A 17206-nucleotide genomic window follows, 5' to 3' on the forward strand; every position below is an offset into this window, starting at 1 on the left:
CAACTAACTCACTGTCCTGGGTCTGCTTCTCCTCCCCACTTAAATTCCAGACTAGCAATTCGTATCTACCCAGCCAGAAGCTCCCAAGACTGGATTTTCTATCAATCAGGGAGCAATTGGGCTTATTTTTTTTTTTTTTTGAAAAATTTTTTTAAAAACATTTTATTTATTAGAGAGAAAGAGCACAAGTACGGGATCAACAGGCAGAGGAAGAAGCAGTCTCCTCACTGAGCAAGGAGCCTGATGCAGGACATGATCTGAGGACCCTGGGACCATGACCTGAACCGAAGGCAGACATTTAACTGACTGAGCTACCCAGCTGTCCCATGGGCTTGCTTCATTTCTGTCACTTCATTCCAAATGTCCTGTTGCCCGTCTCTACTTGGAAGAGGATATATAAATGCCACCTTTTGTACAAGCACCATGCTAATTTTTATGAAAAATTTTAGATATAGAGGTGCCTGCGTGGCTCAGTGGGTTAAAGCCTCTGCCTTCGGCTCAGGTCATGATCCCAGGGTCCTGGGATCAACTCCCGCATCGGGCTCTCTGCTCTGCAGGGAGCCTGCTTCCTCTTCTCTCTCTGCCTGCCTCTCTGCCTACTTGTGAGCTCTGTCTGTCAAATAAATAAATAAAATCTTTAAGAAAAAAGAAATTTAGGTATATCAAATTCAGCATATACCAAATAACACAATATCCTAAATAATAAGAGACCATATATTGAGTACTTACTGTGTACCAAGTCCTGTACCCAGAACTTTACCTGCATTATCATTTCATTCTCTTAGCAGTCCTATAACAAATGTGCTATTGTTATCCCATCACAAGGAAGCTAAGCATAAGAAAGTTGCCCATATTCATAAAATGTAAATTCATTTATGTCAAATTCCTAGTCCAAACTTTACAGCTCAAAGGATCTCCAAATGCAAAGGAACAAATAAACAAAATTTATACAGATCCAAAGTTCTTCTCTGGATAGTCTTTAAAAACAAACAAACAAACAAACAAACAATATTCAATGAGGCAACAAATCGCTAGAATTTCTCATTTCAGGATATTTTCACTAAAGCTAAATCTGTCACACAAACACTATCTGGCAACTCTTTCTAGTTGGTCAACTTGGAACTGAGCTAAGTACAAATAATGTAGGACAATATGATACATCCTATTTAGCACTTAAGGTACTTTGGTGGTTTCACTGGGATACTATTCTGTTACTTTAATTGCAACCTAGTGAGAGCAACACTTCATGAACCTGTTAAAGATGATACCTAATTCCAAGAGGTCATCCTTTCTTGAAAAGGTGCAGTTCATTTCTTTTGTTTTTTTATGGTTTTGTTCTCGAAATTCTTTCAAAGCCCAATAAGGTAGAACCAGATGGAATCACTGTCTTTACTTGATGGAACAGGAAGAAGAACAAAGAGGGGGGTCAAGCTTACACATAAAGAACCTGAGTATTTCACTAATGTTTGATGAATCATGAATGAGCTTTAGCTTTTCCCTCTTTGGATTCCTTCTTGATTGTGCTACCAGTAAGTCTGACCAAACCATTTGCCTGCTAATAAAGTGTCAATAGAGGACAGATATTCATGAAACTGTATGATACTAAAAATGACCAGCAATCCTTACACAATAAAAATAGATACTCTTCTTGAAGGTACTTTCTTGGGAGCAAGAGGAGCCTCCACTCCACCAAATCATTTAAACAGTAGGCTGAAGATAACAATATCTTTAAAACAATTTATCATCTCAAACTTCTCCTTGAACAACTGATTTTTGTTTGTTTTAGTTTTTGTTTTCTTTAACCTTATAGAATAGCCATGGGGTGGGGTGGGGGAATCACATAACCTATGGGGATCACAACACAGATGCTTTTTTAAATATAGCAGCATACTAACTGCTTAACATAAGCAAACGATTTGCAAATGGATGCTGCAAGTCTTAGACCAAGTATTTCTTTAACACTTCATATTTGAAATAAATAGAGAGAAATACAGATCTATATATAACAGTATTAAGGAGATAATAATTTTATGATGTGCACAGAGATGCCTTTAAAAGTTCAACTTTCTGTTCCATGTATCTTCTTTCTGAAAGTTGATTCTTTTTCCAAGTACCATTATTTGGTCTATCATTTTAGGTTATTTTTCCTTCCAGTCCCTCTTAAAGGGACATGATTTGCTCTTTGTTCAAAGAGAAGAGATTTCTTCTCAAAGTTTGATTGCTTTATCATCTAGCTGAGGGTCTCAATTCATCTTCCCATTAACAAAGACCTTTTATACAGTATCAAGAGAACTTCTGCTGGTGAGAGGAGGAAAGGTCTATAGAAAAGGGAAGATCTTACCCAACTATCTTTTAAAAAAAATTCTTCTAACATGAAAGGTAGATCATGATTTTCTGGCCAGGAAAAACTGCCCAAAGACCCTAACTATATTATATTTGAAGATGAATAAATGAACAGTGCAATGTTTTCTTGACGTGGCCCCAAGGTCCTCACCACAAGCACTGCCTGGTGACTCTATATGAATTACTATTCATACACTACAGCAGCGGTTCTCAAATACTAATGTACTTAAGTGTACCTTTTTTTTTTGATCGGCAGAACTTTATTAAATTAAAAGTTTCTTCTCTGTGAAAGGCACAGAAATAACAAAAGCACAAGCCAAAGACTGAGAGAAAATACTTGCAAAATAAATATCTAATACACATCTAATAGCCAAAATATACCAAGAATTCTTAAAATTGAACAATAAGAAAAACCAACGACTTAACTGAAAAAATGAGCTAAAAACCTTAACAGATACTTCACCAAAGAAGATATGCAGGTGGAAAATAAGCATATGAAAAGATATTCCACAATAAAGCTCCTCAAGGAAATAAATGCAAATTAAAACAACATGACTGATGTCTATGAGAATGACCAAAATCCAGAACACTGACACTTAAAATCTGATGATATAGTGCAACAGAAATTCTCATTTAGTGGTGGTAAGAATGCAAAATGGTACAGCCTCTTTGGAAGACAGTTTGGCAGCTTCTTACAAAACTAAATAGGGTCTGGGCGCCTGGGTGGCTCAGTGGGTTAAGCCGCTGCCTTCGGCTCAGGTCATGATCTCAGGGTCCTGGGATCGAGGCCCGCATCGGGCTCTCTGCTCAGCAGGGAGCCTGCTTCCCTCTCTCTCTCTCTGCCTGCCTCTCCATCTACTTGTGATTTCTCTCTGTCAAATAAATAAATAAAATCTTTAAAAAAAAAAAACTAAATAGAGTCAATACAAATTTTATGATTATTTGTTCCAGCTCTGTGAAAAGTATCAATGGTATTTTGATAGGGATTGCACTGAATGTGTAGATTCCTCTGGGTAACATAGACATTTTAACAATATTTATTCTTTCAATCCTTGAGAATATAATGTTTTTCCATATCTTTGTGTCTTCCTCAAATTCTTTCATAAGTGTTCTGTAGTTTTTAGAGTACAGATTCTTTACCTCTTTGGTTAGGTTTATTCCTAGGTACCTTACAGTCTTTGGTGCAATTGTAAATGGGGTCAATTCCTTAATTTCTCTTTCTTCAGCCTCATTTTTAGTGCATAGAAATACAAGTGATTTCTGTGCATTGTTTTTGTATCCTGCCACGTTGCTGAATTGCTGTACATGTTTACCAATTTGGGGCGGAGTCTTTTGGGTACTCCACATAGAGTATCATGTCATCTGTGAAGACTGAGAGTTTGACTTTTTCCTTGCCAATTCTTTTTTTTTTTCCCCCTTTTTGTTGTCTGATTGCTGAGGCTAGGACTTCTAGTACTTTGTTGAACAACAGTGGTGAGAGTGGGCATCCATGTCATGTTTGTGATTTAAGTGTACCTTTGACAGCTTGTTCTAACATAATTTCCTGAGCTCCACCTCCAGAGGTTCTGATTCTCTGGGTCTGGATGGGGCCCATGAGTTTGCATTCCTAATAAGCCCACAGGGGATACCAAATGCTAGTCTGAGGACCACAGTTTGAATATCACTCCAGGCCACTGTGATACCAAAGCACTGCGGTAAATTTCATCACTCATTCTGCATCTAAAATTCTGTTCTTAGATTATTTCAGTCTGCCGTCTTGTGAGAAGCATTTGGTCTTCAAAGAAACCATACTGCTGACATGGGAGGCTATCCTCTTCAGGAAGGAAGGAAGGAAAGAGGGGGAGGAGAGGGAGGAGAGAGAAAGGAAAGAGAGAAAGGGAGCAGAGGAAGGAGAGGGAGAGAGAAAGGAAAGAAAAGGAAACAAAAGGAAAGGAAAGGGAAGGGAGAGAGAAAGAGAGGGAGGGAGGAGGAGAGGGAAAGAGACAAAGAGAAAGAAAAACTTAAAGCAATGGGTCTTCACTTGGAACAGAGAGCAAGCTGACTCTGGTTTACGAAGGCCTATCTCATTCCTGATCTTTGTCATTTGAGAGTGAGGTGAGCAGTCGATGTCAAAATGCACACTGCACATTCCTAGGAAGCCACTCGCTGGGCCAACTGTAATTTTATTTAAGCCTGCCTGAACTTGTTTTTCATAGTTCTCCCCTATAGGCACTCAATGAGAGTTTTTTGTTGTTATCGTTTGTTTTTATTTTTTAGGTTTTTTATTTTTTTATTTTTTTGGGCAAGAAAGAGATCAAAGACAAAGACACAGAGTTGACATCACCAAAAACTAGCAAACTTCAAAGCAAAAAATAAATAAAAATCAAGCACTTCTGGGCGCCTGGGTGGCTCAGTGGGTTAAGCCACTGCCTTCGGCTCAGGTCATGATCTCAGGGTCCTGGGATCGAGTCCCGCATCGGGCTCTCTGCTCAGCAGGGAGCCTGCTTCCCTCTCTCTCTCTCTCTCTGCCTGCCTCTCCATCTACTTGTGATTTCTCTCTGTCAAATAAATAAATAAAATCTTTAAAAAAAAAAAAATCAAGCACTTCTGTTTATGTCAAGATTCACCCCACAATCCCTCTACTCACCCTCCTATACAAAAGAGAAATCTTAACACTATAATAGCCACTCTTCAAAAATAATTAAATGAATATCATCCAAAAGTCAGATTACTGGGAACATGCCTAAACCCTTTGTGTGCAAATCCATACAGTGGTGACTGGAACACCAGACATCCAAGAAAAAACAGACATACTCCTTACTATAAAGCAGAGTTGCTTTAAGGGATGAAACCAGGAGTTTAGAAAAGAGAGCACCAGGAACCATGGAGAACCTGAGTGTCATGGCTTTATCAGCTGCTCCTAATTAGCTGAAGTGCAACTATGATAACATCAGAAATTCATTTTCTTTTATTCCTTCCAGTCCTATTTCTTGGATTTTAAGTTGAGTTACAGATACTATGTTTGAAAAGTCACAGGGAAACTGGATGAAGGTTAACTTCCTCCAGAGAAGGTTCATCCTAGGCTGTAGTAGGCAGTCTGGGATGGTTCAGGTCGCCTTTATCCAACTCGGGATTGAGTTGACTCAAAGTTGTCTAACATTTTGAAAGATTTTTTCTGCCTCTTCTGCTCACATTTTTGGATGTAGTTTGAAAGCCTATGGTGTTTACCAGGCTCCCTTGTCCTTCATGGATATTGAACTCCCAATAGTTTTACCCTTAGGAATGAGAAACTATCACAGTGAGAGCTTTGCCTTTTCAGTGATTTGCTTCTTAGCTTCCTAGTCCCACACCCTACATAGCACAGAAATTAGGCAAATGCCTCCAGGGATGAGACTGCCCAAGATCAGCCTAATTATCTAGCACCTGCCTTCCTTCTGAGTCTCATGCCCTCAACTCTCAGCTACTTCCCTATCCCTCAACTTTGATGTTTGTCTCTTCTACCTTATGAGATTGCCAAAAAATCTTCCGCCTTCTCTGCTCCCAGGCACAATCTTTTGTCTGATTTCTCAGCTTTCATCCCCCACTAAAAGTTGGAGTGATCCCTTAAGCAAAAAGCAACTTGTGGAATGCTGCTTCACCACTTTATAGGTCCCTCTGTTCTAGGAATATTGGTTTTCTCGGCAACTTTTTAATGTCTTCAAATTAGGTGCATTTCAGATTTTAATTTAGCTTCTCTACTGTTTTTGAAGAAGTGTTAGTTTTTCACCCTATTAGCCAGAGGCAAAAGCCCCAGGTAGGTTGGTTGACTGATTGGCTGGTTGCCTGATTGATTGATTGATTGATTGATTTTTTAAAGATTATAACTAACACGTATTTTATTTCCTTGATCGAAAGCCTCACGGTACACAGAACGTGTAGAAGAGTTGACCTCAGTCTTGTTCACACTGACACGTGAGCTGCATTTGGGTTTTCTATGCCTGAGACTGCTCAACTGGTGCTATTGCCATAGGTTTGTTTTCTTTCCGGATCAAGTTGGGTACTTTCATATAAAATCTTATTTTTAATTCTTATTCTGGCAATTCTTTCCAGGATTCTTAGCTTTGCATAAGTATACCTAGGATGGGACCAGCATTCTCAAGTCACTAACATAAATACCCCTACTCCAACATAGAAAGATCATCTCATTCTACTTGTTAACAAAAAAATGTCCAAGGTGAACCACAGTGGAGTCTCATGAACCATACAACACTGACTCCTGTGCACAGGGAATATTTCTGTCATCTAAAATCTCCAGGAGACTCCCCTTGATGGAGTCACCAGGCTCTGGTATGGCAGCCATGGGCTCCAGCCCAGGCTAATTTAATAGAGTAATACAACTACTTCCCCCAGGAAATAATGTATTTATTCTGAAATTTAGGAGTTAACTTCATATTTAAACACTTAATTTACATGAGCTATGTAGCAATTATTTTGGGTAAAAACTGACCATATATATATATATATATATATATATATATATATATATATATTTCTACACACACACACACAATTTCAAACAAGACTTCAAACTAATACTTTTGGTTCAGTGATCTCTTTTAACACAGGTATGTCAAGCAATTTTTGTATTTTGTCAGCAGCCTTAAAAGAAATTTCAAGTAACCACAAATCATTGTTACACTTCAGAGTACTTGAGACACTCCAGATAAATATTTGATGATAGAGGGACAGTAGGCGGGGGAATGGTTTCATCTAATATGTAATAGAAGAAAGTGACAAGACACCCACCCTTATGCTTATCAGGGAACAAGAAGCGAATGCTCTGGCAGAATATCACTCTCAGAGTTGCCAGTAATTGGCCCCACTTGAGGCAAAGAGGAGGGACTTAAATGGAGACACTATCTGACTTAAGCTTTTCTGTATAATGCAGTGCCCTGGATACAGATGGACATAGGACGCATGGTAAAAATTGCCAAGTTATTCCCATTATCGTGTGCCATCTCCAGCTGTGGCTGCCTGTGAATTCATTTGCAAAAGTGCAATGAATTCTCTTTATCAAAAATGTTGAACAGTCTTTGAGATTACTGCCCTGTTAGGACATCTAGCCTAATAGGTACAGAGCTCTCCACCATCTGGGTAGCTGGAGAATGTCGTAGTGGGGTCAGGATAGGACTGTCCACAGTGAATGCAGACTTCTGTTCCTTTAGGACCGTGATGGACCCCACAGCAGGCCCCTGCTGACTGAGCTCTTGGCTCCTCTGTAACATGCCTATATAATAGTTAAGAGAAAATGCCCAGGCATCCAAATGATGGAGATAAAGAGAGACATCAGAACACGGCATATATCTTAAACTCCTTGATTTTCATAATTGCCACTGAGTGGCAAATAAGTAAAAAATAAAACCTTTGGCCTGTAAAGCAAACAAGAAGTAAATAAAATTGACTAACATGGAGTACAGCATCAGAAGGTACTAACTACTGGCAATATATATATATATATATATATATATATATATATATATACACATATATCTGTATATGGCAGACACTGTGCCAAGGATATTACATGAAATCTGTTCATCTTCACAACAACTCTTCAAGGTACATACTCTCATAATCCTCTTTTGGATAGATGAGAAAAAATGAAGCACAGAGCAGTTTAGTAATTTACTCCAAGTAGTAAGTGGTAGAGAGTTAACCTGAAACTAGGTCTCAAGATGCCGAATCACAAACCCTTAACCACATCCCTTTATCCCTTTACAGGCCTCCTGGACTGCATTGATCATCTTAATGTCTCACCACGTATTCTCTGTACTTGAATATGAGACTATAGATTATGGACATGTGCCTTTCCTAGCTGTCCTTAAATTCTGAGCTAAATATAAAATTAATGACATCTTGGGAGCTGTGATTCTTCCCGAACACATTTTGCTAAGAACGTGGCTTATGAAATCTTTATACCTAGTCGAAATGTGTTTACTAAGCCTTGCCAGGAAGTTCATTCGAGGGGGATATTACACATGGGCAACGTAAATTGCCGTAAGGGCTAAGAAGCCTTCATTCCACCTAGTTTTTTTGCCACCGAGTAATAAGTAATTTAGTAGATTTGGAAAGCGAAGCACCTAGTCTACCCCTTTTCACAAGTTAGTAGGACTGCATAAAGATCAGTCACTCTACACAGAGTCGGAAATTTCCCCTTCTGACACACGCAGTTTGCCTCCCTCAATGTTGTTGCAAACTGCACATTAGTGTTTAGACATAGTATCTCTGAGGAGGCACAAACCTGTTGTGATGGCCTAGAAATTCCACATTGCAAATACGCATTTCAATGAGCATTTCTGAGCACAGGAGAAAGGAGAACTGGGACTCCAGCCCGTAGGCCAACATCCTGTTCCTGGCTTTTCTGGCTCATAGCTGTGCCACCATGAGCGAGTCACACTATGAGCTTCGGTTTCCCCCTCAATAAAAGATGCTAACCTGCCTCATGATGTTCATGAGGTGCCTGTGAAAGCACTTGGAAAAACTATTCGGACCAAAGATCAGATATGTGCCATATAGACACGTATATACTCACACAGCACCAACGACTAAGCCATGCATACCCACCAGATGCCAATGGCTAGGTGATTAACCAGGTAGAAGACAAGTCCACTCAGCTGCCACACCCCCTCTCCCTCCCAGGAAGTGAGCCTGTGAGGAGACGCCCGGTTGCCATTGTGATGGGAAAGGACAGAGCAGTCCAGGCAGAGGGACAGGGAAGGGAAGGACACAGGTTGACTACAGAAGTGGGTTCTAGAGAGCCTTCCTAAAGAGCACTGGGTATGTGTGAAATTCTGGAAACAGCAGCAGAGAAGAATCATTAACAGAAAATAATCTGATATAGAAAGGCTGTGTGCCAGGCACCATAAACCAAAAACGCCAACAGGCAGGATCCTGCTTGATCCTAATAATAAGCCAGTGAAAGAAGGCCTCCTACTTACTGATTAGGGATCAGAAGCTTTGGACAATTTATTGTCAGGTCGCATAGGGAGTAAGTGATAGAGGCCAGGTTCATACAGGATCTGTAGAACTTGTTTGAACCTGGAGATAAGCTCTTTGACCACTTTGCTATGCTGCCTCTCTAAACCATTTTGAGGATACACACTAGTATCTCTATCAAGCTATATTTCTGTAGAACAACTTTGTGTTTAAATACATAGGGGAAAAGTCAGGTCTGGTATACATTCAACTGTTCACAGCACTTTGTGCAGTGGGATCATAGGTGACCTTCTCAATACCCTTAGGTATTATATCTGACTTTTATAATCAAAAAGAGAAAGCAATTAAAGAATTAAAATGCATCTTTATTTTTCCTTCCTAAGGACAACTCTTATTTCCAAATGCTGTCAGTCATCTATGGAAGGAGGGAGGAAGGGAGGAAGGAAGGAACAAATGAACGAACAAACGAGCAAATGAATGACAGAAGGGAGAAAGAAAGAAAAAAATGAAAGAACGGTAGAAAGAAAGAAAGAAAAAGGAAGGAAGGAAATAGAAAAGAGAGAAAGAAAAAAAGAGAAAGAGAAAAAGTAAAAGAAAGGAGGACATCAAGGGACAGTTTGTTAAGGGTTAACTACGATAAGTTTGATAAATTTGATTAATAGCTTAAGTATCTGTGGGACAGCAGGAAACCACTGAAAACATGGGAGTGAACCTAATCTAGAGGGAGAGGCTGGGCTTGAGGTTCATGAGGGCAGGTGTGGGGTACCCTCACAGGGATGGAGGTCAGTGTAGAGTGCTTTACAGAGTAGTCCCCACTCCAAGACTTTCAGAGAACTCTGGGAAGAATCACTAGTATAGGATCCACTGTGCTGGTGGGAATCAGTAGTTCCCCTTCTAAAATGTTGGCTGGGAGAAAGGCTAAGAATCGCTGATACACAAAGAGATAATCAGTGGAAAGCTATGCAATTAGATAAGACAGTAAAGGGAAAAGGTCAATGCAAAGCAGAAAGGATAGGCATAGGGAAGCTCCGTATTTGGAAGAAGCTCCATACTTGAAGACTAGAAAGAAGATAAAGGGAAATGAAGGGCGGGGGACGGGGGAGGAAGAAGGGGTGTGGGTGGGAGGGTTGTTTCTTATAATGGAAGAAGGCTTTAAAATATAAAACTACTTGTTTCAAAAGAAAAAAGTTTCATATCACAAGTAAATCCTTACCTTACCTTAGATTAATATAGAAAATAAAAAAACTGGTTTCCATCTGTATTTAATATGTGGAACAGTGTAATCTCTTTTATCCACATAAGCTATTGCAATGAGATTTATAAACAGATAAAACTTCTTTCAAATTAACTGTTTCCAATAGTTTAGAGTCACAATGGATACTTGTTACTTGTATAATGAAAACTTGTTTCTAGAAGTTCTTAAGCCAACTAAGAAGGCCATCATGATATTGAAATGTTTTGAGTTAAACATTAGCAAAAGAACAATTTTAATGAAAAGCCCAATTACCTTTTATTACTGTACAAAAAAATCATTTTCATGAAGTTTTATCTATCTGGCAATGTTGAACTTAACCTGAACCCCATGCTCCCAGGAAATAGCCAAGATCAAGAAATCCGTACCCTTTTGTGTTTTGGGAAACATCCCACAATATAAGGACTGATCTGCCCTTGGATATTCTGAGAGCCACATCCACCCTTCCTCATGATGCCCTTATTTTGTAAAACCTCAAAATGTTTACCTCATCTCTGACAACACTTGCCTAGGAAACATGCCATTCTAAATGCCATAACTGATATCAACCATCCTCTACTGTTGGACATCTAGGATGTTTCCAGTTTTTCACAACTACAAACAAAGCTACATCAGCCATCTTTGTACAAACCACCAGCCAACCTCAACTCTTCTCCTTCTTTGAGACTTGGTTCAGGAGTGAGCATTCCCCCTTATGTAAGAGCCTGGATAAAATCATCTCCTGTTATAATGGTCTGGTACATCTTGTCTTTGACATATTCAGCTGTTATGAGGTTTCCAGAAAAAAAAAAAAATAGCAAGAAAGAAAGGAGACCATATCACAAATACTTGCTCCATGCCCTTTTCCAGAAAACATAAATACAAGACAAAAAATTTCACAAAGAATACTTAGTATCGATTGATAATGCTGGTGCAAGGAGTCCAAGAAGGGAAATGAGATTCAAAGAACAACCTGACTTTGCCTGAAGATAAATTAACAACTGAAAAGTATTTCAAATTTCTTATTTGAATGGCAAGGAAAATGATACTAAGGAAGGAAGCCAGACTCACTACCATCAGGAGAAACACTCCCAATTCAGCAAACCGCACAGGTAGCATGGTGCATTTCACAAGGCCCAAAATGTTTGACCAATTCTAGCAATGTGAGAAGAGGAAAAAAAAAAAAAAAAAAATCACAGCTTTGGCAAAGGAACATAGTCCTAACCATTAGGATGACTTAAAGACATGGGCTTCAAGCTCGCATGGGATTCAAGAACCCCCTCATTCCAAATTTCAGCAGGTTCTTAAATCACAAATCCCGGGCACAATTCAGTGGGGCAACTCCCATTGATGTTTCGAAATTTGTGATTTTCTACAAGTTTAGTTTGCTTGGAGGAAAATCATTAAATATAGCACATTTTATTTCTACACTTCTGTAGGACTTCTTGGATGACTGACCAATTCTGGGGGTAGAGGTGGCTGGAGGGGTAGAATATTCTAACCACGTGTCATTTTAGGTTCTGCATTAGGACAATGATGCTGCAACTCTAAGGTAGAAGAGTTTACAGCAGAAGCAGCTCCACTTGGTAAGGAAACTGCCCTAATTTGGACTATGAATTAACAACCCATTTCTTCAGCACTGCAACAAATGAAGCATACAATTTATCTCATTTAAATCTTGGAACACTCTCCAAGTTTCCATTTGACAGATGCAAAGGTGAGACAAAAAGGCTTTACTGTGTGCCTAGGACAACAAATTTGGTGGAAAGTGCCAAACAGTGATTATTAAAGAAGGATTCAACATGTAGCCCTGTTAGAGTCAACGACATTAAATTTTGTGTGAGACCAACAGAATGTGGCCAAATAAAAGTATTTAATGTGAAAGGCTTAATGAATTCAACACAATGATTAGTAATTAACACATCAATCTCCTGAATGTCAATGGATAGCTCTAAACTGCTGGGGAAAAAATTTTTTTTTAAATAGTGCTGGAGCTTGCTTGTAGAGTTTCTTCTCTTGAGTTGATTAAATATTCCCTCCAAAATCTTGTTTACATTATTAATTTGCTCAGCAACCCCTGTCTTCAGAGAAGTAAATTTCCACCTGGTCCCTTAAGAGTTAGCACATATTTTTAATTAAAATGGTCTTGAATAAATTGAGTTGTTATTCTTACAGGCTGTATTACTAATAGTATTAACTCCAAATAAGACACAAAGTTAAAAAAACAAGGTACATTAAAAGTATGCACATATAAGGGCCTTGAACAGTGGAAGATTTATCTAAACTTCATAAAAAAAGATCTGACTCTCAATTATGAAAAAGGGACAGTGAGTCATTTCTATAGATTTTATGAATGATTCACAACAGTGAAGAATGTAAAGATGTGTCAAGAGTTTACAGGTTCAAAGTACAAACTGCATGCTTTCTTTGGGAAAAGCTAAAAACAAAATTAAACACCATGAGAAAGATTTGACACTCTTCCCTCTTATAACCTAAATGACAGTAACAGAGTTATACGCATAATGATACAATTACATGCTGTCATGAACAGTTTAATTATCATATGCCTGAGCAGATTTTTTTTTTCCTTAAAAAATCAAGTGCCCTGTAGAACTTCCACATCTGAATGCTTCTAACCTAACTTTGCCATCCTTCCACTATATTCAATTTTCTGTGGACACAGAGGAGTGGTCTGTCACTTAAAATGATGCTATTAAAATTCTCTCACTTTATTTTTAAGCTCTTAAAGCCTAGGTAGCATTTTGTCAGTATCCACCATGCAGAGAACCTGAATTCATTCATTCTTTCTACTGCTTGAATGCCTCCTTCATGCCAGGTAGCAGTCTAGGGTATGAGATACACACAGGAAGCCATGGGATCTTACTGGCAAGTAAGGAGACTGGAAACAAGCAGAGAACTGGACAACAGAGAGGTGGCTTTGGATCAGTGGTGTCTATGTTCTCAGACTGCACAGTCAGCCCTGGTTTAAATCCTAGGTGTGACTTTAGGTACATCACTCAAGGTCTCTAACTCAACTTCTCCCTCATCTGAAAAATGGAAGCAATAAAAATCCCTACTTCACTGGTTTGTGAGGATTAAGTGAGAGGAAGCAGTGCTCTTAACCTAATTCCATGTCATACAGTATATCTACATATTCGCTCCATGAATAGCAGCTGCCCTAAGGATGTTAATTATATCATTATTACTTTTTGCCTTATAACAAGTGCCATGAAGAACTATGTAAAGGATGCTAATAAGAGCACCAGGAAGAGCAATAAATCTCCCTGGAAAAGCTCAGTATGAACAGACAGACTACGGAGGAGACCATGCCAAGTAGTGAGTCTTCGATGCCTATGAGAAAATAAATAAATAAATAAAAGGAGTGTTGTACAAGAAGAACTCCAAGAGAAGATGCTATGTTTGCTTAAATGACTATTTCATCTTAAGAAAGCAGTCTTCAGCTACTGATCAAACCAGAGCCCTAGCCATGCTGATGATGATGATCATCAACATCCATAAATTTCTCTGCTGCATCACATCTTGGCATGCGAATGCTCATTTGTTACAATTATCCCTTCGGTTTGACATGGAGAGAAAGCAACCATAAAGCAAGTTCTATTACCCTGGGAAGCGCCTCCAAATAATTAAAATTCTGAAGCACTCCTCGAGCTGAAAGCCCATCAGCCCCTCATTGCGGGCGCGTTCTATTAAATAAGCAGGCTCATGTTTGTTGTTCTTGCAACCCAAGTCCTTGAGTTCACAAATCCCACAGCACCAAAAGTCATTATTTTTTAACCTAATTTAATTTTTTAAGTCCCAAATCTATCTTCGGGGAAAAAAAAAAAAGGCCACCATTTCTTACATACATCTTGGGCCCTTTCAAAGTCCTTGCCATTGGGCTAAGCTTATAACATGCATGATCTCATCTTCATAGTTTTCCAGGGTGATGGTACTATTACTCAGAGTTTTAAAGGAAACTGAGGCCCAGAGAGATTCAAACCCACACCCTAGTTTCATTAGCTCAAGCATATTAGAGCTACGATTTGAACCCAACTTTCAAATCAATGTCCATATCTACTATATTATAGTATATGCACCTTGAGAATATATTTTTTCTTTTTTAAAGCAAGACTTACATTCTAAATGCAAATGAAGGTCAGGAGGGGGTAAGGTGTGTATGTGGGGGGTAAACGAGTGGGAGCAGGAAAAGGAAGGTGAACTCGGCCACTGCAGGCAGATGTTTAACAGAATTCACGTAGGCTCCAACTCAGGTTGGGTTTTCATGAAGATCAGACAGGATTCTCTTTCCCCAAAGACTGAACTCCGTTTTAAGTCTGGGTTTTAGACAACAAGAACTACTCACTTCCTATTAGACTTGGAGGACTTGTCCCCACCCCCCAATTATTGAGTTTCAGACATGCCATCTTCTCATAAGCCTACTCTTTCTCATGAAACAGGATGAAAGCAACGTATCTATATGCAAGTCTCACCAACCAATTACAAATGAAGATGGGCTTGTTGTAAGCATTAATTAAAATGAGATAACATTTTGCTTAATTAGTGCAGTGCAAGGCACACAGTAGGCATTCAATATATGTTTGCTCCATTCCTAATAATTTTTATGGATATTATCATGATTCCTAAAAAGAGTCCTTTAGCTCACATACAGGAGTCACATAACTCACATACAGGAGCAATATCCTGTATGTCAAATGCCCTTTGCTCAAGATTATACAACCTAACAGAAATAACTAAAACCAATGATAGCTTGTGCAAATGCGGAATCCTGCAAATGACTGCTCTCTTGGACTTATAACATCCACATGCTCAACTGGAGGAAATTTATTTTCATAAATGTTTGTCACAGGGAAAAATGGGCTAGTTGATAAGGCTGGCATCTGAAAAAGGAAATCCATAAGGAGGAAAACAATAATTTTATTTTAAAGGATCACAAGCCATTATTAAATGCACCTGCTTACCAAATGCAGCTTAAAGACCACAAACAACTGGGTAAACTGAGTCCAGGAGTGGTTGGACTCCTGCAGTCAACTGATCAATTTAACTAGTCAATTAATTGAGAAGACATCCAGCCCATGTACATGAAGACCATGCCAGTTAGCGAGACTAACAGGAAGAGTTGGCATATAAAGGGCCACCAGATTCAATTAATTCACATTTAATCAGATGCCCTGGATAATGTTGGCTCACAGCTGGATTTGTACAACACAAAACACACAGAGTTGCATTTAAATATTAATAAGTATAAATATTTGAAAAGGTGTATCTTTTTTACTTATCACATAGACCAGGGGGAAAAAGAAAGGTTGCATAATTTCCGGATACCTCAACTGAGGAAGGCTCCCAGTCCTCACTGAAGTTCAAGAGCATTTACTTCATACCCACGGTCACACTCACCCCTGCCACCTCCCAAGACCAGGCCTGACTTGCTACTCCCCTTCCGTGCTGACTTTAGACATAGCTATCAGTTTTGCTAAGTCACACTGTGGGTGGGACACTGTGTCCCTTCCTAAAGACAACGCAAATTATGGAACTAACCTACTTAATCTCTTGTCCCAAAGATTTCAGTGTTTAACTCCACTCCCCCATAATTCACTGCACGCAGCAATTAAATTAATGGCAGCCGCGGCAGCATGGAATCCTTTAAGCCCCTTTGGGCTTGTTCCTTTGATTAGACCAGATCCAGGAAGCTGCAGCTATTTGCAGGCAGATTAGAGGGGCTCCCTTTTTTATTGCCATCAGGGCTGAAGATTGAAAGGTCAGGTGTGTTGACATCTTACTCATCTCCATCTGTGACAGTTTACATTGAGGTTATTCTTAAAAAAGGTTTTTAATACAGTAAGAGGACCATATGGATCACGAGGCATGAAGGCACCCTCATACATTTCAGGCAAAGGTACCAAGCAGATTTATGCCTATCTGTTTCCTCAACACACCCTGACTGCCACCTCCAGGTGCCAATAATGGATGCAGGACATCGGCATCCCGGTGCTCTGTGAGATAGGATGGGGGCCTTTTGGATCATACAACATTTAATTATGCTTTTCATGGTTTGGGGACTAAACCCAATTTAATTGCATTTTATTACATTTTAACCTTTGGTGGAAAGAAACGCACTTCTTATGTGCTCATCAGTCATTCCAAATCTAGCTTAATCAAAACCACTTGAACATTTTTATATTAAAAAGAAAGAAACAAACAAAAACGTTGAAAACCAGCCTCCCAAGTCTCACCCCTGAGCTGGTGAATAAGTATCTCTTGGGGACTCGGCCCAGGAATCTCTCATTGCCGAGAGCCCCTCTAGAGGTGGTCCTAGTAAAGACCCAGTTCAAGGACTCACTAGAACTTGCCACAAAGCCAAAGTGTAAGAAAGTTTACCCGAAAATAAGTAACAACGTTCAGTGAAGTTAAACAATGAGGAGGTTGGGATAGTCAGGCTGCCTGGGATTGAAATCGCCTTCCCCCACAGCGATAGGGTGTATAAATTACCGAATCTCTCTGGGTTTCATTTTCTTCACTTCTACAATGGGGTTACCACCCCCCACGTGTAAAGCACTTAGCATGGGCCACAGCTATATGAAGCTACCCAAAACTGTGAGTGGTAATTATTTTTTAACCAGATTCCAGAAATTCGATAAAACAAAGTTCATTGTATCATAG

At 39.3% G+C, this 17206-nt stretch overlaps 1 protein-coding gene and 1 pseudogene across 13 annotated transcripts in view; both read right to left on the reverse strand.

The window, feature by feature from the left end:
- Positions 1 to 17206, reverse strand: part of FHIT (fragile histidine triad diadenosine triphosphatase) — a 1430768-nt gene that overhangs the window by 710151 nt on the left and 703411 nt on the right. The gene's annotated exons all lie outside the window — the stretch shown is intronic.
- On the reverse strand, positions 6293 to 6661 carry LOC131824081 (cytochrome c oxidase assembly protein COX20, mitochondrial-like; annotated as a pseudogene).

This window comes from Mustela lutreola, chromosome 2 (assembly GCF_030435805.1).
Source record: "Mustela lutreola isolate mMusLut2 chromosome 2, mMusLut2.pri, whole genome shotgun sequence".
Classification (NCBI taxonomy): Eukaryota; Metazoa; Chordata; class Mammalia; order Carnivora; family Mustelidae; genus Mustela; species Mustela lutreola.